Source organism: Mus caroli, unplaced genomic scaffold, assembly GCF_978045245.1.
Source record: "Mus caroli unplaced genomic scaffold, Mus_caroli_1 scaffold_5, whole genome shotgun sequence".
Taxonomy (NCBI): Eukaryota; Metazoa; Chordata; class Mammalia; order Rodentia; family Muridae; genus Mus; species Mus caroli.
In genome coordinates, this window is record NW_028227260.1 from 7,856,305 (window position 1) to 7,880,914 (window position 24,610).

At 43.6% G+C, this 24,610-nt stretch overlaps 1 protein-coding gene across 1 annotated transcript in view; it reads left to right on the top strand.

Moving 5' to 3' along the window:
• Window positions 1-12,663: 12,663 nt before the first annotated feature.
• The window catches only part of Ca5b (carbonic anhydrase 5B), a 55,545-nt gene continuing 43,598 nt past the window's right edge, over window positions 12,664-24,610 (top strand). Inside the window, exon 1 of the mRNA XM_021153483.3 lies at window positions 12,664-12,752. The gene's annotated coding sequence lies outside the window, so the exon portion shown is untranslated. The remainder of the gene's footprint in view (window positions 12,753-24,610) is intronic.

A 24,610-nucleotide genomic window follows, 5' to 3' on the forward strand; every position in this document is an offset into this window, starting at 1 on the left:
TACCTTTTATTCTTAGGCTTGGTCTTTTGTGTCCTGGGTTTCCTGTGTGTTTTGGCTTAGGAGCTCTTTGCCTTTTGCATTTTCTTTGACTGCTGTGTCAATGTTTTCTATGGAATCTTCTGTACCTGAGATTCTCTCTTCTTTCTCTTGTATTCTGTTGGTGATGCTTGCATCTATGACTCCTGGTCTCTTTCCTAGGTTTTCTAACTCCAGGGTTGTCTCCCTATATGTTTTCTTTAATGTTTCTATTTCTGTTTTTAGATCCTGGACAGTGTGGTTCAATTACTTTACTTGTTTGTGTTTTCTTGTATTTCTCTAAGAGATTTATGTGTTTCTTCTTTTAGGACTTCTACTTGTTTTGCCTGTGTTCTCCTGTATTTCTTTAAGGGAGTTATTTATGTCCTTAAAGTCCTCTATCATATTCACGAGATGGGATTTTTAGATCTGAATCTTGCTTTTCAGGTGTGTTGGGATATCCAGGATATCCTTGGTATGGTGAAAGTACTGGGTTTTGATGTTGCTGAGTAGCATTGGTTTCTGTCACTTATGCTCTTGCACTTGCCTTTTGCCATCTGGTTATCTCTAGCGCTTATACTGGCCTTGCCGTCTCTGACTGGAGCCTGTCTCTCCTGTGACCCTGGTTGTGTCAGAACTCCTGGGAGTCCAGCTGTCTCTGTGAGCCTGTGATTCTGTGATCATGTGATCCTGAGATCCTGGGTGTGGCAGAGCTCCTGGGAGTCAAGCTGCCTCTGGGATTCTGAGATCCTGGTGTTACCAAACTCCTGTGATCTAAGTGTATCAGAGCTTCTGGGAGTCAAGCTTCCTCTGGGTATTATAAGAGTGAGTGGTCGGGTGGGGTGGGGGTCAGAGCCCTGGGTCCATTCCAGGAGCAGGTGCAAGCCTGAAGGACCATGTGCCTCTGGCTGGGCAGGGGTTCTTGTGTCCCAGTTAAGCTGTGTATTAGGTGGGGCAGAGGTTGGGGCTCACCTGAGATCCTGGTGTGTCAGAGCTCCTGGGAGTCAAGCTTCCTTTGGGTGTTGTAGAAGTGGGTGTGGAGCCAGAGCCCCTGGGTCTGCTCCAGGCAAACAGGAAGGAGACACCTGTTCTTAAGAGACTTTCAATCTTCCTTTGCTTATATAGTCCCCTTTCCCACAGGAGAGGTCTGATCATGGAGGGCTGTAGCCTCCGTGCTGTATGGTGGTGCATGTGAGATGCAGCCCAATACTCGAATTACATCTTAACCATTCTGCTTCATTAAGTAGCCCTCATTACTCATCCCCCTCTTCCCACCCTTGACAGCAGTGTTGTTGATCTCATAGGACCTGGCAGTATGATCAGCCAGCATGTTTCTCCCTCCAGGGCACCCTGCCAAGAGCCAACTCCTCTGCTTTGAGCCTTTACCCCTTGCAGGGGGCAGGGGGGTGTTCTTGTTAATCCTGTCTCAGTTTAAATTGATCCCCTGTAGGGAAGCCATGTTCTGACTAACAAAGAAAGCCCATCATTTCATATCATTATCAAGTTAGTCCATAGTGATTTTCCTCTGTAATACATGTTTGCTTCCAATCTTACCACTGGGCTACAGATATCTTGAAGATCATACCCTAAGGACACTTAAAATGGTCAATAATTTGCTCCACTTTGCCTTGAGAAATATTGTGTGTCATAGGCCTAGCACTATCTGTTAGTTTTGTCACTGTGACCTATAGTTTGTTGCTTTTTCATTGAAAAGTGAAGAGAGTGGCAAGAGGCTCTATGGCATGGTTTAGGAGTCTTTAGTCCATGATAATTTCCATCAGCATCTCTCTCTTAGCCGCTTTATGTAAACATGAGATCTCAGTGAGCAGAGATAGCTCTCCACAAAATCTGAAGTCACCATTGCCTCTCCTCAGCAGTCTCACTGACCATTAATCTCTGAAAGAATGCCTCATGTGTCACTGATATCTGTTTTGCTCAGAAATGGAATTTCTATTAGCATATATCCTTTGTGTAAAAATGGGTTTTATAAAGATGTTTTCATACATGTACTTTTGTTCATATTCATCCTCTCTTCTGTCCTTTCCCCTCATATTAGTCCCTTTCCTTCCCTTCTTCTTCGCAAATAGTTGCCCTTCTATTTTCATCATACATATGTATTAAAGATATTTTTATTTTATGCATATGGATCTTTTTGTTTGCATAATGGATGTTTGTGTACCATGTGCATGCAGTCAGTGTCCACAGAGGCCAGAAGCATCCAGATTTCTGGAACTGGGGTTACAGATGTTTGTCATCTGCTAGATGGGTGGTGGGAACTGACCCTGGGTCCTCTGCAAGAGCAGCAAGTGTTCTTAACCACTGAGACTTCTCTATAGCCTGCCCCCATGAGCCATTCAGTTGTGAGGGAAGGCTCGGGGAACATCACAAGAGTGGGTAGAAAGCTCGTAAGATTAGGAGGGGGTGGATGACTCCAAGATAACAGTGTTTTCTGGGTACAACAGGGCAGTTGCATATATGAACTCCTACAAATCGTGACAGCATACCCAAGGTCTGAGCAAGTTCAAGCCAGACAAAAATCTCAGCATGGAGGGGGAGGAGATGGGCACAGGTTCCCAGCCTTAGTGGAGAGCAATTGACTTCTGTTAGCTGCTGGGAGAGGGAGAGTCAATTACTAAAGGGTGTGGCCCCTGGTAGTTTGATCACACAACAGGGCAGGCTCCATGCCCAAGAGGATTTGGGCAGTACCATGAGTTTATTGGGCTTTGTTCTTGTTTTTAAGGTAAGAGAACACGAATTCAGGTGGGTTAAGAAGTGGGAATAGATCTGGAGCGAGTTAGGGCAAGTGAGTGAATATGATCAAAATACATTTTTTTGAGACAAGGTCTCTCTACATAACTCTGGCTGTATTGGGACTCACTATATGTAAACCAGGCTGGCCTCAAACTTACAGAATTCCACTTACTTCTGCTTCCCAAATGCTGAAATTAAACTCATGCCCCATCAAGCCCAGCCTTGTATGAACTTGTCAAAGAATTAAGAATAATAGCACTTGGGTTTCATCTTTTGAGAATTCTCTGTGCATTTACTGTCATGTGATATTTCCTGAGGCAATACAGAGAAATGTCTATTACCTCTAGATAGAGAAGATACAAACAGACCAAAGAAAGGATTCTAAGCTGAGCTTGGTGAATTGGATGACCCATAGGCAGTTTTACCACTGAGGAGCTTACAGTCTGCTATATACAAGCAAAGAGTGTGTTTCCCCACTCGTTCCCCTCCACATCACAAAATTGTTTATCTCTTCCATTATCTTGATTATCCTCCTCATTATGATTTCATGAAGGGGGCTGGAAAGACGACTCGGCAGGAAAGTGCACTTGCTACTCTTGCAGAGAGGGCTTGGAGATCTAGTTCTCAGGGGCCACATAGGCTCACAACTGCCTATAAATCTAGCCCTCTTCTGCCCTCCACAGGAAGCCCACACACATGGTATATACTCAACATAGATACACATAAATAAAAATTAATAATAAAAACCTGTTTTATGAAGGCTCCTGAGAGTCTTGTCCCTCCCTTCATGAAGGCATGTTAACAGGCCAGATATCATAAGGGTCTCCTACATGTGACTGCAGCTGCTCTGATCCAAGGGCAAGACAACAATAGTCATGTCCAGCCTAGAGGAAATAGCTCACTTTTACCCATTTGATTTTTTACTTACAGGTCTCATGTTGCCCAGGCTACCATCAAACTGTGTAACTGAAGATGACTTTGATCCTCCTGCCTCTACCTCTTTGTGCTGGAATTATAGCCATGTGCCACCCTGTCCAGTTTACATTTGCAAGTCTTTTGATTGGACGATCTAGTCTTTGGCATCTAATGTTACGTTCTTTATATATTCCAGCTATTAGTCCCTGTCAGATATACCTGCCAAGATTTTCTCCCATTCTGTAGGCCGTCTCTTTGCTGTGCTGAATATTTCCTTTGCTGTACAGAAGCTTTAAAAAATTATGCAGTCTCACTTGTCAATTTTCAGTATGATTTCCTGGCTCTTGGAGTCCTTTTGAGTGCAAGACCAAGAAACCTTTACAAGGTGGATCTGCAGGTCCTCCAAGGCAGTGAGAGTAGAGAAGAGAAAGCAGATAAGGACCATTAAGAATTCTGGCTAGGGAAACCTAGTGGACTGTAATAACCCTGCTCTCTTCATCGAATGCACATGAAGGCATAGATGGAAAGTAATAGAGCCAAGTCAGCTAAGGACATGGCTCAGTTACAATACATGGCAGGGCAACGGGGCTGGAGGAGGCTGTAGAAAGGTTCAGCTCTTCCCATGGCCCTGTGGCCCTGTGGCCCTGTGGCCCTGTGGCCCTGGTATGCACTCAGCCATTCTAAATCAAAAGTACAATGAGATTTCATCTTACTGCAGTTAGAAGAAGCATTTTCAGAATGCTGATAAAGGTGATGAGAAAAGGAAACGTGAGCTTTCTACACTGTTGAAAAGTATGTAAGTGAACAAAGACACCATGGGAAGCAAAGTGGAGGCTCCTCAAAATACTAAGACCAGAATTTCCCTGTGATCCAGTCATACCACTCCTGGCTATACCCTGAAGGACATGAAATTGGGATGTGAAGACAACATCACTCCTACCATGATTTACTTCAACACTATACACAGTAGTTGTCTTAGTCACTGTTCTATTGCTGGGAACAGACACCAACACAACTTATAGCAAAAAGCCTTTAATTGGGTGCTTGCTTATGGTTTCAGCAGGTTAATCCATGATCATTGTGTCCAGGAGCATGTCAGCAGACTGGCAGGCAGGCATGAGCAATATGAACTTTGATTTTTTTCTCCCCCACAGACTAACTTTTTTGTTTACTTCATGGAAAGTTAATCACTACTCCTTGGAAATAAAAAATTAACCCAGACAAACTGAGTGTGATTTTTGCCAACATTATATTCTTTAAAGTTAGTTTTTATGTTTTCATATGGGTATAGGTGATTTGCGTCCACGTTGGTCTGTGCAACACTTGCAAGCAGTGCCTTCGGAGACCAGAGGAGGGCATGAGATACCCTGGAACTGGAGTTACAAACAGTTTTGAGCCACAAGATGGGTGCTGGGAATTGAACTGAAGTCGTCTGGAACAGGAGAGCCATGTTCTTAACTTCTGAGGCAGTTCTCATCCTCCAACACTATATTCTTCAGTTTGTTATTTTGGTTTTGTTTTTTAGACAAGGTCTCTCTACATGGCACTGGCTGTACTAGAACTCACCAGGATGGCCTTAAACTTAGAGAGCTCAGCCTCCTGAGTAATGGGATTTAAAGGCATATGTCCACCATACTGAGTGTACTGGCTAGTGCTATGTTAACTTGACACAAACTATAGCTATCTTGAGAGGAGGGAATCTCAGTTAAGAAAATGTTTCCAGCCGAGCAGTGCTGGCACATGCCTTTAATCCCAGCACTTGGAAGGCAGAGGCAGGTGGATTTCTGAGTTTGAGGCCAGCCTGGTCTACAGAGTGAGTTCCAGGACAGCCAGGGCTATACAGAGAAACCCTGTCTCGAAAACAAAAACAAAAACAAAAACAAAAAAAAAGAAAGAGAGAGAGAGAGAGAGAGAGAGAGAGAGAGAAGGAAAGAAAGAAAGAAAGAAAGAAAGAAAGAAAGAAAGAAAGAAAGAAAGAAAGAAAGAAAGAAAGAAAGAAAGAAAGAAAATGTTTCCATAAGATTGTGCTGTAGCCTGTAGGGCATTTTCTTAATAAGTGATTGATAGGGGAGGGTCCAGTCCATTGTGGATGGTACCACCCTGGGCTGATGATCCTGAGTTCTATAAGAAAGCAGGCTGAGCAAGCCTGTAAGTAGCCTCTGCATCAGCTCCTGCCTTCATGTTCTTGACCTATTTGAGTTCCTGCCTTGCCTTCTTTTGATGATGAGCAATGTTGGAAGTATAAACCAAATAAATCATTTCCTGCCTGAGGTGCTTTTAATCACGGTGCTCCATCATATCAATAGTAACTTTTAACTAAGATGCCCAGCTTTTCTTTTCTTTCTTTTCTTTTCTTTTCTTTTCTTTTCTTTTCTTTTCTTTTCTTTTCTTTTCTTTTCTTTTCCTTTTCTTTCTTTTTTTTTTTTTTTTTTTTTTGGTGAGTCTTTTGAATACTGTGGTTTCATATGATTTTTCTCTTCTTTACATCATCCCCAACAACTTTTAGGCTTTGCAGGATTCCAGTTTAAGATTAGAATTAGTCAGTCATACTCAACCATCAAGTAATTCTGGGATCTGAGAAATATAAAAATGCATCAAATTGTAGGCTCTGCTTTCCAGAAAATTTCAGTTCATTTTGTCAAAAGAGCAATGTTACAGGTATGAAAAAAATGCTAGGGACACCTATCCAAAGCTCATGGACTGTCAATTTAAAAACTGTCCTAAAAACAATAGAAGGGGTTCTCACAGGAGGGGCTAATCACAAGAGACCTCAGGTAAAGGCTAAGATACTGAAGAATGTCAGCTCACAGGAAACTGTGAAAATACATACCCATAGAGGCAGGACATGGCCAAATCAAGGAACTGGCTGGCTCAGAGGAACATGGAAAGGGGCGGGGTTGGTGTAGATACTTTTAGGAATCAAGCCAGATTGGGTTCAGCTCTTAGAGGACAGGGTGGATTGTCTGACACTGGCCCTGGGGTGTAGTGTGAGTGAAGATATGGATGTGGAAATGGCTTCGGTGTAAATGACTCGGGGAAAGACCATAGGAATCACAGAGATCTACCTGCCTCTACCTCCTTAGTGCTGGGATTAAAGGCACACACCACTATGCTCAGCTCAACATTTAAGGCATCTATAAGTACTTGTTTGTGGGTCTCAGCCTATGAGTGAGCATTAAGTCATTGAGAATTGCATACATTAATAACCACACTGAACTTTCATTTCTGGGAGATTATATTGACATCTTTAGATGCTATTGGCACGTTATGCTTGCTTGTCTAAAATTCTCACATCCAGTTACTAATTTGACAGACTATTGGAGTTTACTCCAAAATGTTTAGCCATGCCCATGCAAACGTCCTTTGCCTTTATAAAGAGGAGCTGGTACATTAGGACAGATGGTGGTTTGAATGAGAATGGGCTCCATACACTTATGTTTGAATGCTTGGTCCTCAGTTTGTGAAACTGTTTGGAAAGGATTAGGAGGTGTGGACTTGTTGAAAGAGGTGTTATCACTGGGGGTGGGTTTTGAGGTTTCAAAAGCCCATACCTTTCCTAGTTACCTTATTCTCTCTGCCTCTGCTTGTGTCTCAAACTGTAAGCACTCAGCTACCTCTCCAGTGCCATGCCATGCCTGCCTGCCTGCCTGCCTGCCTGCCTGTTGCCATGCTCCCCAGCATGGTGGTCATGGACTCACCCTCTGAAACTGTAAGCAAGCCCCAATTAAACTCTTTCTTCTCTAAGTTGCCTAGGTTATGGTGTCTCTTCACAGCAATAGAGCAATAACTAAGTTAGGCCAAATTTTTTTTTGTTTGTTTAGATCCTGTCATTTTCATAATAGAACCTAAACTTACTCCCTCAATACATAAAGCATATAAATTATTCAGTGCCTCTACATTTCTACCCTTACATGTTGGCTATTGTTAATGTTGAGCTTTCTGCCGTGGTGTTGCTGTCAACAGCCCGATGGTGAGAAGTGCTTTTGAGGACTGCAGAAAGATGTTATGTAAGATATTTGTTGCTACCCAACAGAGATGCCAGATAGGTTGTTTCATGCAGCTACTCAGCCATCCAGTATCCAGTAGACAGTGTTAATCAATCACAGAACTTTTTCCTCCTGAGGCTAGACTCACAGAATTTCACAGCACATCTCGCTCAGGCAGCTACTAGAAACAGATCAAAGTTGAAATGTGAATTGAAACCTACTTGCCATCCACAGGATAATAATCTAAATGCTGCCATGGCTAGGTCGGCCTATTCTGGAACTGTACACTCTACTTATTAATCAGCAGGAACATTTGGACTGTACAGAGAGTTGACTGAATGTAGTGTGCTTTCTGATTACAGCAGTGATATACTTTGAAGGAACCTGTGTGCATTTCCTTTGAAAGTCAGCTCCATCTTTCCACCATGAGTTCCAGGCATGAGTCTTATGTCTTCAGGCTTGCATAGCAAGCACTTTTGCTCCCCGAGCCATCATGTGGGTAGTGTGATTCCTTAGGATACATATTTGCTGCTTAGCTCACACAATCATCCTCATTAGACTTTGAGACTTTTCTTTGTACTAAAAACTAAGGAGCACCATGCCTTACAAAATCAATTGAACAAATTGTATTGGGTACTTTTACTGATACTTTTACTACAGTATCTGATGGAAACAACTCAAGAGAGGAAAGATTTATTTTCACTCACAGTTCCAGAGGGCTCTGTCCAACATGGCAGGAAGGGTGTGGCCAAGCAAAACAGTTCATGACATGGTGAGCCAGGTCGCAGGAATTCCACTTATTTTGGTTTCCTCTCTGTTGGTATGAAAAAACACACGGCCAGAACAACTTAGAAGAGGAAAGGATCTATTTGGTTTGAAGCCAGGGCCTTCAACCTTCAACCAAAGGAACTAATTCTAGCCAAAGAAATACAGCAGAAACCATGGAGGAACATTTGGAGGGGAAGGCTCAATTGCAGGCTCATGCTTATCTGGCTTTTTTATATAACTCAGGACCACCTGCCTAGGAATTAGTTTAGTCCATAGTGGGCTTGGCCCTCTCCATCAGCTAATAAGACAGTTCCTCACAGACATGTTTGCAGGCCAATATGATCTGGACAATCTCTTAATGGAGACTGCCTTCTTGGTTACTCTAGGTCCATCAAGTTGACAATTAAAACTAACTAGGCCACCAGTGCTTGGCTTATTTCTCCTTTACTCTTTTTATTCATTGTGGATCACCAGCTCATGGTATAATGCTGTGTATATTCAGGGTGGGTCTTCCCAATCTTCTCCAGAAACATACTCTTGGACACCTCTACTGGTGTACTTTACCATCTTCTATGTGATTTTGCAATCAGTTAAGCTGACAAAAAACCAAACAGTGGTATTAATTTATGAATAATAGAAGGATATTAAAATGTCATCATATCTTTGATAGGAACACATGGAATGCAGAGCCAATCAGTCAGCCCATTTTTAATAAGGATTTTTTTCCCCCGATGTGTTCAGAAACATGAATTTTTCCTTACTTTAAAATCATGTTACTAACTGCACTATTTTCTATTTTAAAATTATTTGATTTTATTATATGCTTATGGATGTTTTACCTGTGTGTATGACTTTGCACCAGGTGTGTGCCTGATTCTGGAGCAAGCCAGAAGAAGGCCTTGGCTCTCCTGGAACTGGAGTTACATATGGTCGTGTTCTACCATGTGGGTGCTGATAACCAAGTCAGGGTTCTGCGTACAAGCAGAAAGTTCTCTTAACTGATGAGCCAGTTCTCCAGTCCCCAGAATCGTTTTTGACCAAATATCTGGACACTGTGTTGCAGCCAAGTTATTAAAGTTATAACCATTACATATGAAATTTTGCCAAAGAACTTGGCCTCTTTACAACTTTTTGCTTTTTCCTGTTATCTTCTATTCTCCCCCAGAACAAAGTCTGTCTTTCTCACAACTGTCTGCTTTCTTCTACAGTTTCCCACTACCTGCCAACCCCCTACGCCTTTTGGGAGACAAGGTCTCACTGTGTACCTGGTGTGAAACTTATGACATAGACCAGAGTGGCCTCAAACGTGCAAAAACTGATCTGCTTTTGCTAGAATTAAAGGTATGTGCCATCACATCAGCCTTTATTTTCTTTTTATTTCACAATTAATTATTTTCTCCCACAAATCCTCATTAACTCATACCATTCTTTGTTCTCACTCTTCTCTAATTATCCACGCAGACAGTTTTCCCCTCTACTCCACAATTCCTCATTATGTTCTAAAACTCTTTCTCTTACACAGTTATAATAGAAACATGTCACAGATGAGGCCAGGATGAGGTTAATCCAAAGTTCTGTTGTAATGTGTTCTTTTTTCTGTGTTCTTTTGAGGACATTTTGACTCTTCTTGCCATCTTCAAGCCAGAAGTGTAATAGAAGAAGAGGAAGCAAGAAAGAACTGATGTGCGATCATAGTGTTTTTATTATTGGGATGTGAAGAAGTACAGCCAGCCAGCAAATCATATAGCCATGAGGACAGAAATTGTGTCTTTGTGTACATGTGAAAAAGTAGGTACTCACTAAAGATTTTGGGGGATTTGTTGTATGAACTAATGTACTAAGTACTATAAGATGTCTTTCTGTGTTTGCTACCCAGTGATATTCTTCCTAATGGGATAGAGAAGACCAGTGAAGTGTGAAATTCAATGCATGTTACTGTATATGCACTAAAATATGATTTGAATTTTTTTTCTTTTTCAAGACAGGATTTCTCTGTGTAGCCCTGGCTGTCCTGGAACTCACTCTGTAGACCAGGCTGGCCTCGAACTCAGAAATCCACCTGCCTCTGCCTCCCAAGTGCTGGGATTAAAGGCGTGCACCACCACTGCCCAGCTAAAGTGTGATTTGAGATGCATCCATGCTTGTACTGTGAGCAGAAAGTGATAGATGTTCAGTTGTGTTATGTATTGCTCTATTTGTAGCCAAAGTTGCTTTAAGAACTAATTATCATTAGCAGTAGGCTATAGATGTGATGTTTTTTGTTTTGTTTTGTTTTGTTTTAAGATAAACTAGTTTGTCTCTTGTTTGAGATACCTGAAAGCTTTTTAAAAGAAATGTATTTTCAGGGGCTGGAGAGATGGCTCAGAGGTTAAGGTCACTCTCTGGTCTTGCAGAAGACCAGGGTTTGGTTCCAGCACCCACATGGAAGGTCATAACCATCCAACACCGTCTTCTGACCTCCATGGGTACCAGGCATCCATATGGGGTGTGTGTGTGTGTGTATTTACACACATATATGTATATATGTATATATATATATATATATATATATATATATATGTGTGTGTGTGTGTATTTACATATATATATGTATATATGTATATATATGTGTGTGTGTGTATTTACATATATATATGTATATATGTATATATATATGTGTGTGTGTGTATTTACATATATATATGTATATATATATGTGTATGTGTGTGTGTATTTACATATATATTGTATATATGTATATATATATGTGTGTGTGTGTGTATTTACATATATATATGTATATATATATGTGTATATGTGTGTGTGTATTTACATATATATGTATATATGTATATATATATATGTGTGTGTGTGTGTGTGTGTGTGTATATATATTTACAAAACACTCAGGCACATGAAAAAATTTTTAATCTGAAAAAAATATTTTAAGGAAAGAAGTGCATGTTCATGGCATCGAGGAGGAGAAGGAACTGTGACTATTAAATCCTCTTCACCTACCAACTCCTTCCTACATCTTCCCTCTTGACTTTTTGGGGGGGGGTTGTCACATCCCAACCTGAGTTGGGGCAACATCCAACCATCAGCACCTTGAGGTTTGTCTTGTTTGCCGGAGGAGTATCTACACCATAAAAGTGATTTGAATGAATGAGTCAGGGACTTAAGTACAAGGGCAGTAAGCTGGTTGTAACTTCTCCACATTTTTGGGGTGGGGAGACTTGAAGGAGGAAGGATAACTGAATACTGAATACTCTCAGAGCACTGAGTCACAACCAGAGTTTAGTGTCAAAACAATCAGTCTCAATATAGCAAGATGGTGCTGGTCACCTAAGAAAAATCACCTGTAAGAGACTACAGAAAAGACTGGAGACTGTTTGATGCCTCTGCCCTCTGCCCTCTGCCCTCTGGCCTCTGCCTCTGCCTCTGCCTCTGCCTTGCATTTAAAGTCAGATAAGGCCGGTGGGCTAGAACACAATGTCACAGTCCTGCTTTTTTTTTTAAATCACCTTTTTGTATTTTTTATGTTGATTAGTGTTTTGTCTGCATGTATGTCTATATGAGGGTGTCAGAAGGCCTTGAATTGGAGTTAGTTAGACAGGTATTAGCTGCCATGTGGTTGCTGGGAGTTAAATTCAGGTCCTCTGAAGAATAGTCCGTGTTCTTATCCACGAGCCATCTCTCCAGCCCCAGTCCGGTTTTAAAAGGATATACGAACTGGCTGGAAGGACCATGAACTCACAGTTCAAGTTCAAAGTGTATTTAGAAACTTGGGTAAATTGAGCTGAATGGTAATGGGAAAAAAATGTATCCAGCATTTCTTTCCCTGGTGGTCGCCTGGCCCTAGCATGTCAAAATCATGATATTTTGAGATGGATGAAACTTAAGGAAAGACACTTTTTAGACCAGGCTTTTAGGCCAGCAGTCAGATTTTATCCAAGAATTGTTACTTTTATCCCAGAAACGTTGCCGGTGGCAAGCAGAGAAGGGAGCAGGGTTGACCGGGTTAGGAGGTTCTCCGCCTCCCCGCTCCCCTTCTGAAGGAACTCAGAGGCGTGGCCCGGGCTGAGGGGCGTGGCTTAAGTTAGAAGTGGTCTGTTAGGCTAGAGAGCAGAGGCACGCCAGGTCTGAATGGGGCGGGATTAGGGCGGTCCCTATGACTCTAGAAGTGCTTGGAGAGCTGGGGGCGTGGCTTCTGGGAGGCGTGGCACGGGCGCCAAGGGGCGAGGCCTTGATGGACAGTAGCCAGTAGCTGGTCCTGGGAAGCTAACTTGCCAGTGGCACTTGTTAAGTGCTGTTGGAGAAACGGAGAAAAACGGCCAGGTAAGGATGGGCAGCTGAGTGGAGTGGGAACCTCAGGGAGGTTGGAAAGATCCAGAGAGGACCGCAACTCTTCTCTGAACCCTCCACCCCACAGATCCGGCAGTGACAGCTGTTGGTTCTGCCAGTCTTGCCTCAGTTCCAGCGGGCCTGACTGGGCTTCGTCCTCTCTGCCCTAGCCCCCTTTCTCTACTATTCAGAGTCACCAGAATCCTTCACATTTTTTTTTCACTTGAGAGAATTGGGGGGGGGGAGCGCATGGGAGGAGCAGTCCCTTGTGAGGGCATGTTGCCAGAGTTGGTTGAATCTAAGTTAAAAAAAAAGTTCAGCCTGTTTAAAAAACAGAAAAACAAAACAAGACAAAACAAAAAACCAGCTAGAGACATGGGTAAAAGCTACCAGTTCTGAGACTGCATAGAAACTGAGGCACAGTTAAGACTCTCCCTCTGGTGTTTCTTCTTTATCCCCACCCCCACTTAGCCTGGAGCTGGGGACAGGCTCACAGCTATCCCCAGGCTGTGGAGCACTGTCACAGCACTGCTTGCAGAAATCAGAAACGTTTTCCCTTTGGCCTTAACTTTTTTTGTGCCCCGCCCTAGACCTAGAGGAGAGGTACCTCCAAAATATAGAATGGTTGGTGGCTGTTATAGTTTGCGTGCGACATTCCTTGTTAAGTATTTCTGCCCCGGGGCTGGTGGCAGCCTTTTGATATTAATTTCAGTGCCCTCCCTTTTTATGTTTGAGAAACACTGGGCACTAATGGGCACACCTTGGTTCCGGACAACTTGTGCCTTCTCAGCCATTGAAAAACCACTTTGCCTTCCACTTCCTGGTCTCCTTTGTTGGTAATCTGGTATCTTTACATGCTGCTGTTTAAAGGCTCAGCTAGATTAGGAACAGAACAGAAGTAAGCTCCATTTTTTCTTTCTTGTGAGAGAAACTGCCATGGATCCCTGAGCAGTCCCCACACATTGCCCAGAGTAGCTGATGCTCACAGGTATGTTGGATACAGAAAAACTTTCTTATTCGTAGGAGTTTCATCCTTAATCCACAACCTTTAAAATCAGGCTGGAAGGCCTTGAAAGGCCAAAGAGTAAGGGTACCACTCTCAGATGGGAGTCATGCTCCCAGGGAAGAAGTGGGTGAGAGGAGGAAGCTGAGCTTTCTCCATCAAGATTTGGCAAGATAATCTCTAATTCAGATTTGAGGAGTTGCAAAAGGCCTGCTTCCTTTTGAAATCAGGAGTCAATCTGATGAGAAACACACAGTTTCTTTCCATGTGATTGTAACCTTTATTCAGAGTACATTTTCTTTCTGCTGTCTGTTTTGCACAGAGAAAGTTTAATCAGGCAGAGTTCACACAACCTATCACAGTAAATACCCAATTCATCAATGATTCTTTAGTAGCTTTTCACACTTCCTCCTCCTTGCACACATTTCTAAGTTAGCAAAGCATCAGACCTGTCAATAAAATCCAAGGGGCTACATGAAGAATCAGTGCTGGCAAAGGGAACATATGTGTGGAAAGCTTAGCTTCCCCGTGGCATATTGAAAGAGCTCTCTGAGCAAATGGGAACATGGGTGCATTTTTCGGGAAACACAGTAATAAGTGGTGGTAGATCACTAAGATGTGGTAGGTTTGATAGTTCAACTTTATTTACTGTTTAACAGATTGGACAGTATGAGTTCAGTAAGTAAGTTATAAATAACCAACTCTCAAGAAATTTACTTTCAGTTTAACAGAAGGGATTGACCCTAGACCTGAACATTAAAACAAATTCAAGTATTGTTATAGGTAGTGTAGCCTAGTGGTAGTTAAGCTGAGTTTCTACTTATTTCGATTTTCTTCCAACTCTGTTCACGCCCGACCAACAGTTTTCAGTTCTTTCTGGACTCATCATTCCCTTGTGGGCAGGTGCACCCTTAATTGTCCCTTTCTGCCAGCCTGCCTTGGTACACCTGTACCTCTTAGAGTTTTGTGTGTGGTTCTAGCTTTGTAATGGCTCCTGGGCACCAGAACCAGGTTGCCAACTACCCTGGAGCTTTCCTCTTGGCTCTCCCCTTGATGTCTCCAATTGAGTACAATAGCTGGTAAGACCGCCATGTTTCCTTGTTTCTCATGCCAGGTTCTGTTTCTCTGTTCAAGGATTAATTCTTATTCTGCCAGCTGGACACTCTTGATGCCTTCTTCTATTTGCTCATCGAGGGTAGGCCCGACTGCCTTCCTTCTAATGTCAAAATAGCAGTCTACCACTGAGCTACACTCCTAGCACCCTTGACCAGTGTGTGACTATTGTTTGATTTTTTTTTTTTTTTTTTTGGTTTGGTTTAACTCTGATTGGCCTGCCCACAGGCCCAGGCTGACCACAAACTCACCATGATCCTCCTGCCTCAGCTTCCCAAATTCTGGGATTATAGATGTGTAACATACCCATCTCCAAGGCAACTTTTTTTGTTGTTGTTTTGTTTTGTTTTGTTTTTCGAGACAGGACTGTGTAGCCCTGACTGTCCTGGAGCTCACTCTGTAGACCAGGCTGGCCTCGAACTCATATCCGCCTGCCTCTGCCTCCCAAGTGCTGGGATTAAAGGCGTGCGCCACCATGCCCGGCAAGGCAACTTTTACTAGGTAACAGTAAGTGACTCCCCCGCATGTGTGTGTGTGTGTGTGTGTGTATATATATATATATATATATATATATATCAGATTTGCTCTTCCTTTGGACAAAAAAAAAAATCCCCATTTTTGCCCCCATTTCCCTGAGAATACTGCTCTCAACTTGGAACAACTTTTTCTACCATCTGGCAATGTATAGAGATATTTTTGTTTTTCTAACTCTGGTGTAGGTGCTAGAAGTTTCTACTGAAGCCTAGATAGTATAGATACAGATAAACACTCCACAATTCACAGGACAGCCCCTGGAAACCAGAAGTCTTCTGGTTAACAATGCCATGTTTGAGAAGCCTTGATTTAGAGAAAGAGCCATTATTATGGTCTAGAAGTAGGTGACACCTGTTGCCTCTGTATCTCATCGGCTCCTTGTTTATTTGTCTTTTCTAGTCACTTTGCTTTGGCTCTGTTAGCCCCCTTCAATATGGCAGGGTTATTCCTACTTTTGGATCTTCACACAAACATTTTGTTTACTTAGAATCCCTTTCTTTAGATAGCTATTTAACAAATAAGGGTAGAGACCCCTTTCAGTCCTTATCTCAAATGTCACCTTGTCAATTAGGCCAAATATAACACTCCCAGTCCAGTGGAACTCCAGATTCACTATGTCCTGATCTATATAGTTCATTGAATGTACTTGAATCGAAGCTATAACTGATGACTACACACAACTTGTTTACTAGCTGTTTCTCCCTAAAACCTAAGCTTCACAGGGGTAGGATCTTTGCTTTGTTCCCCTGAGCCTAGAAGAGTGTCTGGCATTTAAAAGATATTCAGTTACTGTATTGAAGAAACTAAAAATGAACGAAGGATGACTGAAATACTTACGTCCTCCTTGACTCATCTGGCTCTCCTCTGCCTGCTTCTACCCATCCTGTGCTCTGCTGCCAGTGCCGTCAGAAATCATCCATTACATGAAAGAACATCCAAAAGGCTTCTAGCCACCTCCCAAATCAATCTCAGATCCTCATCCAGCACTGCCTTCCACTGCAAGCCCTGCTATCTGTTAGGCCTGTGCCATTGCAGGTATTAATAGAAGGCTTGGGATGATGAGAAGGAGGTTCAGGTAGTTTTTGACCTAGTTTCAAGAAAGAGATTTTGAATTAAATGTATTTAGTAATATATAAATAAGTATATCTATGGTCTTATGTAATACACACACACACACACACACACACACTCTCATGCATGCAACCCAGGCTGGACTTGAATTCCCTACATAGCTAAGGGAGTTCTGATCCCCCTGCCTCTACCTCCTGAGTTCTGAGTACTAGGACAATTGGCCTGAGCCACCATGTGCTGTGTATGGGGTGCTGGCAATCAAGCGCAAGGCTTCATACATTTTAGGCAAGCACAGTACCAACTGAGCCACATTCCTCAGTTGTTTTGTTTGGTGTTTTCCATAGAACACAAAAGGAAGTCTGAAGAATCAGGGTCCCTTACAGGGAGATCAGCAACAAAGGTTCAGATTTCCAGAGCACTGCAGGTACTTCCGGAGAATGACAAAGAGTGTAAGGGTGACCTCAGGTCCTCTAGAAACTTCCTGACCCCTAGCCCTCAAACAGCCAGTCTTGAGATGCATACAGAGTGCTTCTGGGTCAGGCATTGTAGACCATAAGCCTGTTATATGACATACAACCCCGTAACCAGATAGAGTTATTGTTGAGTGTGAGACATTCAATGAGGTGTTCTGGAGGCCCTTTGTTCATTCTCAGCTTGCCAAATAACCCAGCCTTACCTCAGGGATTTCCTGATAACTGTGGAAAGGGATGAAGCCATAAGCATGAGTTTTCTGGGAACCCTGCTAACAGGTCTAAGGTCCCCAGAGTTCTGTGCAGTACCTTGTGCTCTGACTGTATGTATCGCTATGCATCTGTTTGTCCAGTTCCTGTGGCCAGCCACCGTGCCCTTGGCCTTGTCTTATCACAACCTTCCATTTGAAGGCTGAGCTAGCGTACTCCTTCTGTTGAGTACACACTGTACCTGGTATTTATCTTCCTGAAAGTTACTAAGTCTCCCACTTCCACTGTTAGCAAGAAAGTAGTCTTTTTGTCTGTGGAGCCTTCGCCTATATACCCAGCATGGGCATTGTTTGAGGGATAAAGTGAAGTTCTGCCCAGTTCAACCTCAATTGCCCTTTCTGGCTTTGGTGACTGATCACCCTCCTCATGTCGTCATTCACTCTGACTGAAATGTTCCTTGTCCTCTCTACTCTCACCCTTCCTGTTGCTGAACTCTGAACCCCTGTCTCTTGTGCTCTCATTGCACTGAACTGCAGCTGTCACAGCATCCAGCTTTAATTAAGAGCTTCCCATTCTATTATTCTAAATGAAGAAACAGATACATAGTCTAGAGATTAGCAAGGAGTGGGGAGGAGGCATTACTTAATAAGTACAGGGTTTACTTTAGGGACGAAGAAATTGGTTTTAGCACAGATGGGAGTGATAGCAACATAGCTTTATGAATGCTTTTGAATTTGTAGAACTAAAATTGGTTGAAATGGTAATTATGCATGTTTTATCACAAATTTTTAAAGATAGGAAAAAACTAAAGTATTTGTTTTTCCTTATAGTTTGCAAGCTTTAGGGGGTGGGGAGATAGCATATTATTTCTTCAACATCGAAGTCCACTGCTATCCACCATTGCTTCAGGGTGAGAATGCAACTTAATTCAGAGAAAGCATAGAACGGAGCAAGTTTTCCTTCTATCTCCTGGTAGTTTTTGAAATTCCATTTTAGTATAAAATCAATTTTATCAAGGAAATCCAGAGTAGTTGCACTTATTTGATGTTCTTGGCTTTTTAAAATGACATTTACAATCATCCCAAATGCTGCTCATAGCATTTGTAGCATTTATGCCACGCTAACGTTCCCAGAGTTTCTTCTCATTGTTTGCACTGTTTGAACTCACAATGTTACTAACAAATGCGTTTCCTGTTCCTCTAGTTCTGAGTTCTTGCTTACCTTGTCCCCCTCCCTGCCCCGTCACCCCCCATCCCCGCCCAGGGTAGCCTCGGATATTCTGGAACTAGTTCTGCAGCCCAGGCTAGCCTCGAATTTACAGAGCTCTGCCTTCAGAGTGCTGGTATTAAAAGTGCTTGCTTCCACCGCCTGGGTGATTCTTGCTTAAGTGTAAGCGTACATGGTAAGGCTTAACCTCATTCTCTTCAATTCACATAATCACTCTATCCAGCTTCAGTGCAACTGTACATTATCCGGTTTCGGGCTAAACATAGATTGCCAAGTAAGAATGTAAAGTTCTCTCACCGAACTTTAATCTGAACTCTCACCAAGTCTTAAGATGTTTACACTAAGGGTTAGGTTGATACTGAGCTCTGTAGGATTATTGGGCTTTGTGCTATCTTTTTCTTTTTTTTTTTTTTTTTAAGTTGAGTGAGACTGTTCTTTCTCTTCGCCATTTTATTTATTTTTTATTTTTTTTAATTAGGTATTTTCTTCATTTACATTTCAAATGCTATCCCAAAAGTCCCCCATACCCCCCCCCACTCCCCTACCCACCCACTCCCACTTCATGGCCCTGGCGTTCCCCTGTACTGAGGCATATAAAGTTTGCAAGACCAACGGGGACTCTCTTCCCAATGATGGCCAACTAGGCCATCTTCTGATACATATGCAGCTAGAGACACGAGCTCTGGGGTACTGGTTAGTTCATATTGTTGTTCCACCTATAGGGTTGCAGACCCCTTTAGCTCCTTGGGTACTTTCTCTAGCTCCTCCACCGGGGGGCCCTGTGTTCCATCCAATAGTGAAAGACTCTAAAACTCCCAAAGGGAGGCACTTACTCAAGCCTCGGGACAGCCGCGCACCCAAGAAGACACTGAGACCGGACTTAAGATGTATGGAGAGTAAGATTTAATACAGCAACAGCAACGACAAGAAAGCATACAAAAAGCACATATACCAGATATCTGGGGTCGAAGCTCATGCAGCCAGTGCAGAGGAGATTCGGCAATTAGCCCAAACTTTTCACAGGCTTTTATAGGAAATAGCCAAGGGAAAAGTACAAGTTTTACGTCACCAAGGTGTTCTGCCAAGGGGCTTTACATAACCAAGGGGTCGTGTCCTATATTTTGGCAATGTACTCGATCTATTGGAACATTCTGGGGTGGTACCAGGAGGCCCCTATCTCAAAAATGTTCTTGGCATAGTCTTCAGTTAGGAGGGGTAGGACTAGGTTTTTTCCAGGAGACCCCTTATCTAAAAAATGTTCCTGGAGCAGTTTCCAATTGGGAGGGGGTACCTTGGGGTAAAAAGTTCAGGAGTGCTCCGAGAACAGTCTCCGGATGGGAGGGGTAAGAGAGTTCAGGAAAAGTTCAGGTGTTCAGTAATTTTCCCTCTTTCATTCCCCCCTTCTTTTAGTAAATAATTCTAATCTTAGAATTTCAGAAGTCTATATTTTTATGCGGAGAATACTGCATTTACCCTATTTTAACATGGGAACAAAAACAGAACAAGAAGCATTAGTAAACAGAACTAGGCAGGGGCCCTTTTAGCGAGGCTTGAGGGTCTGGGCATGATGCAGGTGCACGTAGATCAGATCTCTGGCTGGAACTGGTGAGACGTCCTTGGGGTACCCAGCTCATTCACTGTCTCGGCTGTTGGGATCCCTGGCGCGATGTCGTCCGCGTACTCAGTCCAATCCTTTCCAGTTGTGACCAGACCACCTGCAAGCCTTTTAACTTAGCATACAGAGCATTATTAACAACATAGGTTTAAACACATCATTTGAGACTATGATGGGCATAGGAGTTTCATAAAAGATCTTAAAAAGAGTAAAACTGAATCAAGAAATAGGGCATAGGGAAGGAACACCAAGTCCATGCCAGTCTCCACGATTAATTTTGTCAAGGTCTGTCTTAGAGTTTTAAACTAATTTTTATCTATCCTGAGCTCTGAGGTCTATACACACAATGTAATTTTTGACCTCTGAATACTTGGCCACACCCTGACTTACCTGGGCAACATTATCTGACACTATTGCTTTTGGCACTCTTGGAAAAATTTTCTTTAATAGTCTTCTTGATGACTATGTGAGCAGTCTCATTTATCCATTTTGAGAACGTCTTTTTCTGCAGATGTCATTTATAAAGCTTGTATCAAAACCACAAATTCAGCTTTCTGGGCTGAAGTCTCTTTAGGGAGGCTGCTGGCCTAGATCACCTGCTTTTTGTCCACTGCTGCACTGCTGTCCCCGCCTTCCGCTTACCTTTAACCATGAGGCTACTGCCATCCGTGTACCAGTTAACTTTCAGGCCAAGGCTGATTTGATCTTTACCTGCGGAGGTAAGTAGCCCCCTCTGTTGGTAGATGGTCCCATGGATATGAGCTGCCTTCCATCTACTACTGCTGCTCCTGTGACAAAGCTGCTGCCATCTGTGTACCAGGCAGGCACACCTGGCCAAGGCTGATCAGTCAGATCTCTCCTTGTTCCAATTTTATCAGCACATTGATGTACAGGAGTGGAGTCATCCGCCAACGGGAGGTGGCAGGATTGAGGATGGCAGGTGGATCAAAAGTTACTCAATCATTCAGCAACAAATTCTGGTAGTGGGTATAGTCACATGCTAACCCAGAGTAAGCTTGTCAGGGCCCCAGAGTAAAAGGCTCAGTCAAATCTGGCAAAGCCAGGGCGGGGGCTGCAAGCAAGGCTGCCTTTATGCTGTCAAAGGCTTTTTGGTGTTCCTCAGTCCAGGTGAATGGGACTTTTTCTTTTCAGAGCCTGCAAAAGCCCACCGTCCCCAGAAACTCACGTACTTGGCACAGGGTGGTGGGGGTTGGGATCAGCATCACAGTCTTTTTCTTGGCTTCGGTGAGCCACCGCTTTCCGTCGTCGGAGGGTGTACCCTAGGTAGGTCACCTCGGTGCGACATAGCTGAGCTTTCTACCTGATACCCCAACTCACCCAGTTCATTCAGGAGCTTCTAGGAGGGCCAGAATTTTTTCTTTGTCTTTGATGTCTCTGCCTTCAGCCAACCGCAGGGCTTGGGTTAGCGCCAGGAGTTCAGCCTTCTGAGCCAAAGTTCCTTCGATGAGTAGGTGAAGACTCAGCAGGTTAGCAGGGGAAGCAAAAGTCACTTGTTCTGTCAACAAAAAGCTCTAATAATGTGTCCATCAGTCAGGGAAACAATTGAATCATGTGTCCCTGACCAAAAGCCATCATGTGCAGACAAGCAGGCCATCCCTCAGTCACCAGGTCTAATTTTTCAAGTGCCACTGGTCTTTTAGGGTCCCAATTTCTGAGTAAGAACCTCTTTGGCAATACTTTTGTTCTCAGTCACATCTAGGAGTCCCAAAGTTGGGGACAACATTAGGGCAGTCTCAATAGCATCTAAGGCCATCCAAGGTACGAAGGGCTGTTTATCTTTTTAATTCAGCAAAACCTGGAATCCACAGTTTGCAAAGACCTGTAGTGTCCAGGGACCTTTTAAACTTGCTTTGCATTGGTCAGTGGAGGAATATGAAAACACAGTCTCTTTTTAGCTGCTTCAACAGGTAGGCTACCAGTCTCTTTTAAGGACTCAGCTTCTGTGTTAGCACCCCTTCTGCTATTTCCTTACTTTTAGCCACGAACAGGTGAAGGGTTTGGTCATGAGGGGGGCTCTTCTTCTTCTTGTTAGGACAGTCTCTCACCCAGTGCTCTTCTTTTTCAACAGCAAACACTCTGATCTTTAGCCAAAAGCTTTCTTTTTTCTGTTGCCAGGTACTAAGTTTTCTAGTCTCCCTGACTTTTGTGACCAGCATTTTTTTCTCTTATCTTTTTTGAAAATTTTCTGGCTCCCTATTTCTTACAGATCATCTCTAAGTGCTAGTATTATTAGCAAGTGTCACTTTGCTAGGTTCTAGTCTTTGTCAGTTATCTCTCTTTACTCCTGTTTTTTAACCACAATGGAGATTTCATATAATGTCTCTTTTTCTATCTATATATATATATCCCTTTCTTGTCTTTGCTTACTTTGAATGTTATCTAATTATTACATCTATATTCTGTCACTTAACTTTTTTCATAGTTTACCTCTTTCTACTGTTAACCTATTTCTTTTGAGTCTGCTGAAGCTTTGCTCTTAGCTCTTTTTTTTTTTTGCAGACCTCTATCCTTTTCTTAACCAGATCGTTGGGGCACTTTTTAGTCCCACAGAGACGAGACCTTTATCAGAGCCTGGCAGTTAGACCCGCAGGTGTTCCTTACCTTGTATGTCTCCCTCACCGGAGCCCAGAACAGACTTACTGCCAGCAACTCAGGGCAGTGCCTGAGAAGAGAAAACACATGGGGCAGAGAAGGGAGTGCAGCTCTATTTGGCTGCACTAGACCACTGATATTTCAAAATGAACACAATTTTTTTCTCTGTTAACAAGAGACAGGATACAGGGGGCAGGAGAATGAGCCTTTCTCCCACCCAAGAGGCAGGCAAAGGCTGAAAACAGATCCTTTGATGTGAAGAGCCCAGCGCCGAGTCTCCGCTGCGCGCCAGAATGCAGCGTAAACTCCTGGGAGTGGCAAACAAACACTGGCAGGGAGGGGGAATTTAACCACTTGTTTTCTCTGTACTGTCCTCCCGCATGGCCCGGAGGCGGCGGCGGGCCTGGCGGAGCGCAGACAGCAGCCTCCTCCCGCGAAACGGCCCCGCCGCAGGTCGGGGCGGCAGCGGCTGCGGTGGGGGCAGCAGCAGCGGCGGCGCGGGCGTCGGACACAAGGGAGGGAGTGTGGGCGGGCACCTGTGCGCAGACCCCGGGAGGAGCCAAATGAGGGTCAATTTAACTACTTGTTTTCCGGCATGGCTTGAGCCCCAGGCATCCACGGAGCTCTCTTGGCCGGAGGCAACGGCGGCCTCCCGAGCTTTGGAAACGCAAGGCACCTGGCGGCAGGGCGGGGGAACTTCTCTGTGCGCCCCGCGGCGGGCGCGCAGACACAAGGGAGTGCGGGCAGACTCCAGGGGGAAGCCAAAGGAGGGACGGCGGCCACAGTTGGCCCCTCCCCAGCTGTGGCAGGCTTCACGGCTATTCCGGGGCAATGTACTCGATCTATTGGAACATTCTGGGGTGGTACCAGGAGGCCCCTATCTCAAAAATGTTCTTGGCATAGTCTTCAGTTAGGAGGGGTAGGACTAGGTTTTTTCCAGGAGACCCCTTATCTAAAAAATGTTCCTGGAGCAGTTTCCAATTGGGAGGGGGTACCTTGGGGTAAAAAGTTCAGGAGTGCTCCGAGAACAGTCTCCGGATGGGAGGGGTAAGAGAGTTCAGGAAAAGTTCAGGTGTTCAGTAATTTTCCCTCTTTCAATAGCTGACTATGAGCATCCACTTCTGTGTTTGCCAGGCACTGGCATAGCCTCAAAAGAGATAGCTATACCAGGGTCCTTTCAGCAAAATCTTGCTAGTGTATGCAATGGTGTCAACGTTTGGAGGCTGATTATGGGATGGATCCCTGGGTGTGGCAGTCTTTAGATGGTCCATCCTTTCGTCTCAGCTCCAAATTTTGTCTCTGCAACTCCTTCCATGGGTGTTGTGTTCCCAATTCTAAGAAGGGGCAAAGTGTCCCCACTTTGGTCTTCATTCTTCTTGAGTTTCATGTGTTTTGCAAATTGTATCTTATATCTCGCTATACTAAGTTTCTGGGCTAATATCCACTTATCAGTGAGTACAAATCATGTGACTTCTTCTGTGATTGGGTTACCTCACTCAGGATGATACCCTCCAGGTCCATCCATTTGCCTAGGAATTTCAGAAATTCATTCTTTTTAATAGCTGAGTAGTACTCCATTGTGTAAATATATCACATTTTCTGTATCCATTCCTCTGTTCAGGGACATCTGGGTTCTTTCCAGCTTCTGGCTATTATAAATAAGGCTGCTATGAACATAGTGGAGCATGTGTCCTTCTTACCAGTTGGAACATCTTCTGGATATATGCCCAGGAGAGGTATTGCGGGATCCTCCGGTAGTACTATGTCCAATTTTCTGAGGAACAGCCAGACTGATTTCCAGAGTGGTTGTCCAAGCTTGCAATTCCACCAATAATGGAGGAGTGTTCCTCTTTCTCCACCTCCTCGCCAGCATCTGCTGTCACCTGAATTTTTTATCTTAGCCATTCTGACTGGTGTGAGATGGAATCTCAGGGTTGTTTTGATTTGCATTTCCCTGATGATTAAGGATGCTGAACATTTTTTCAGGTACTTCTCA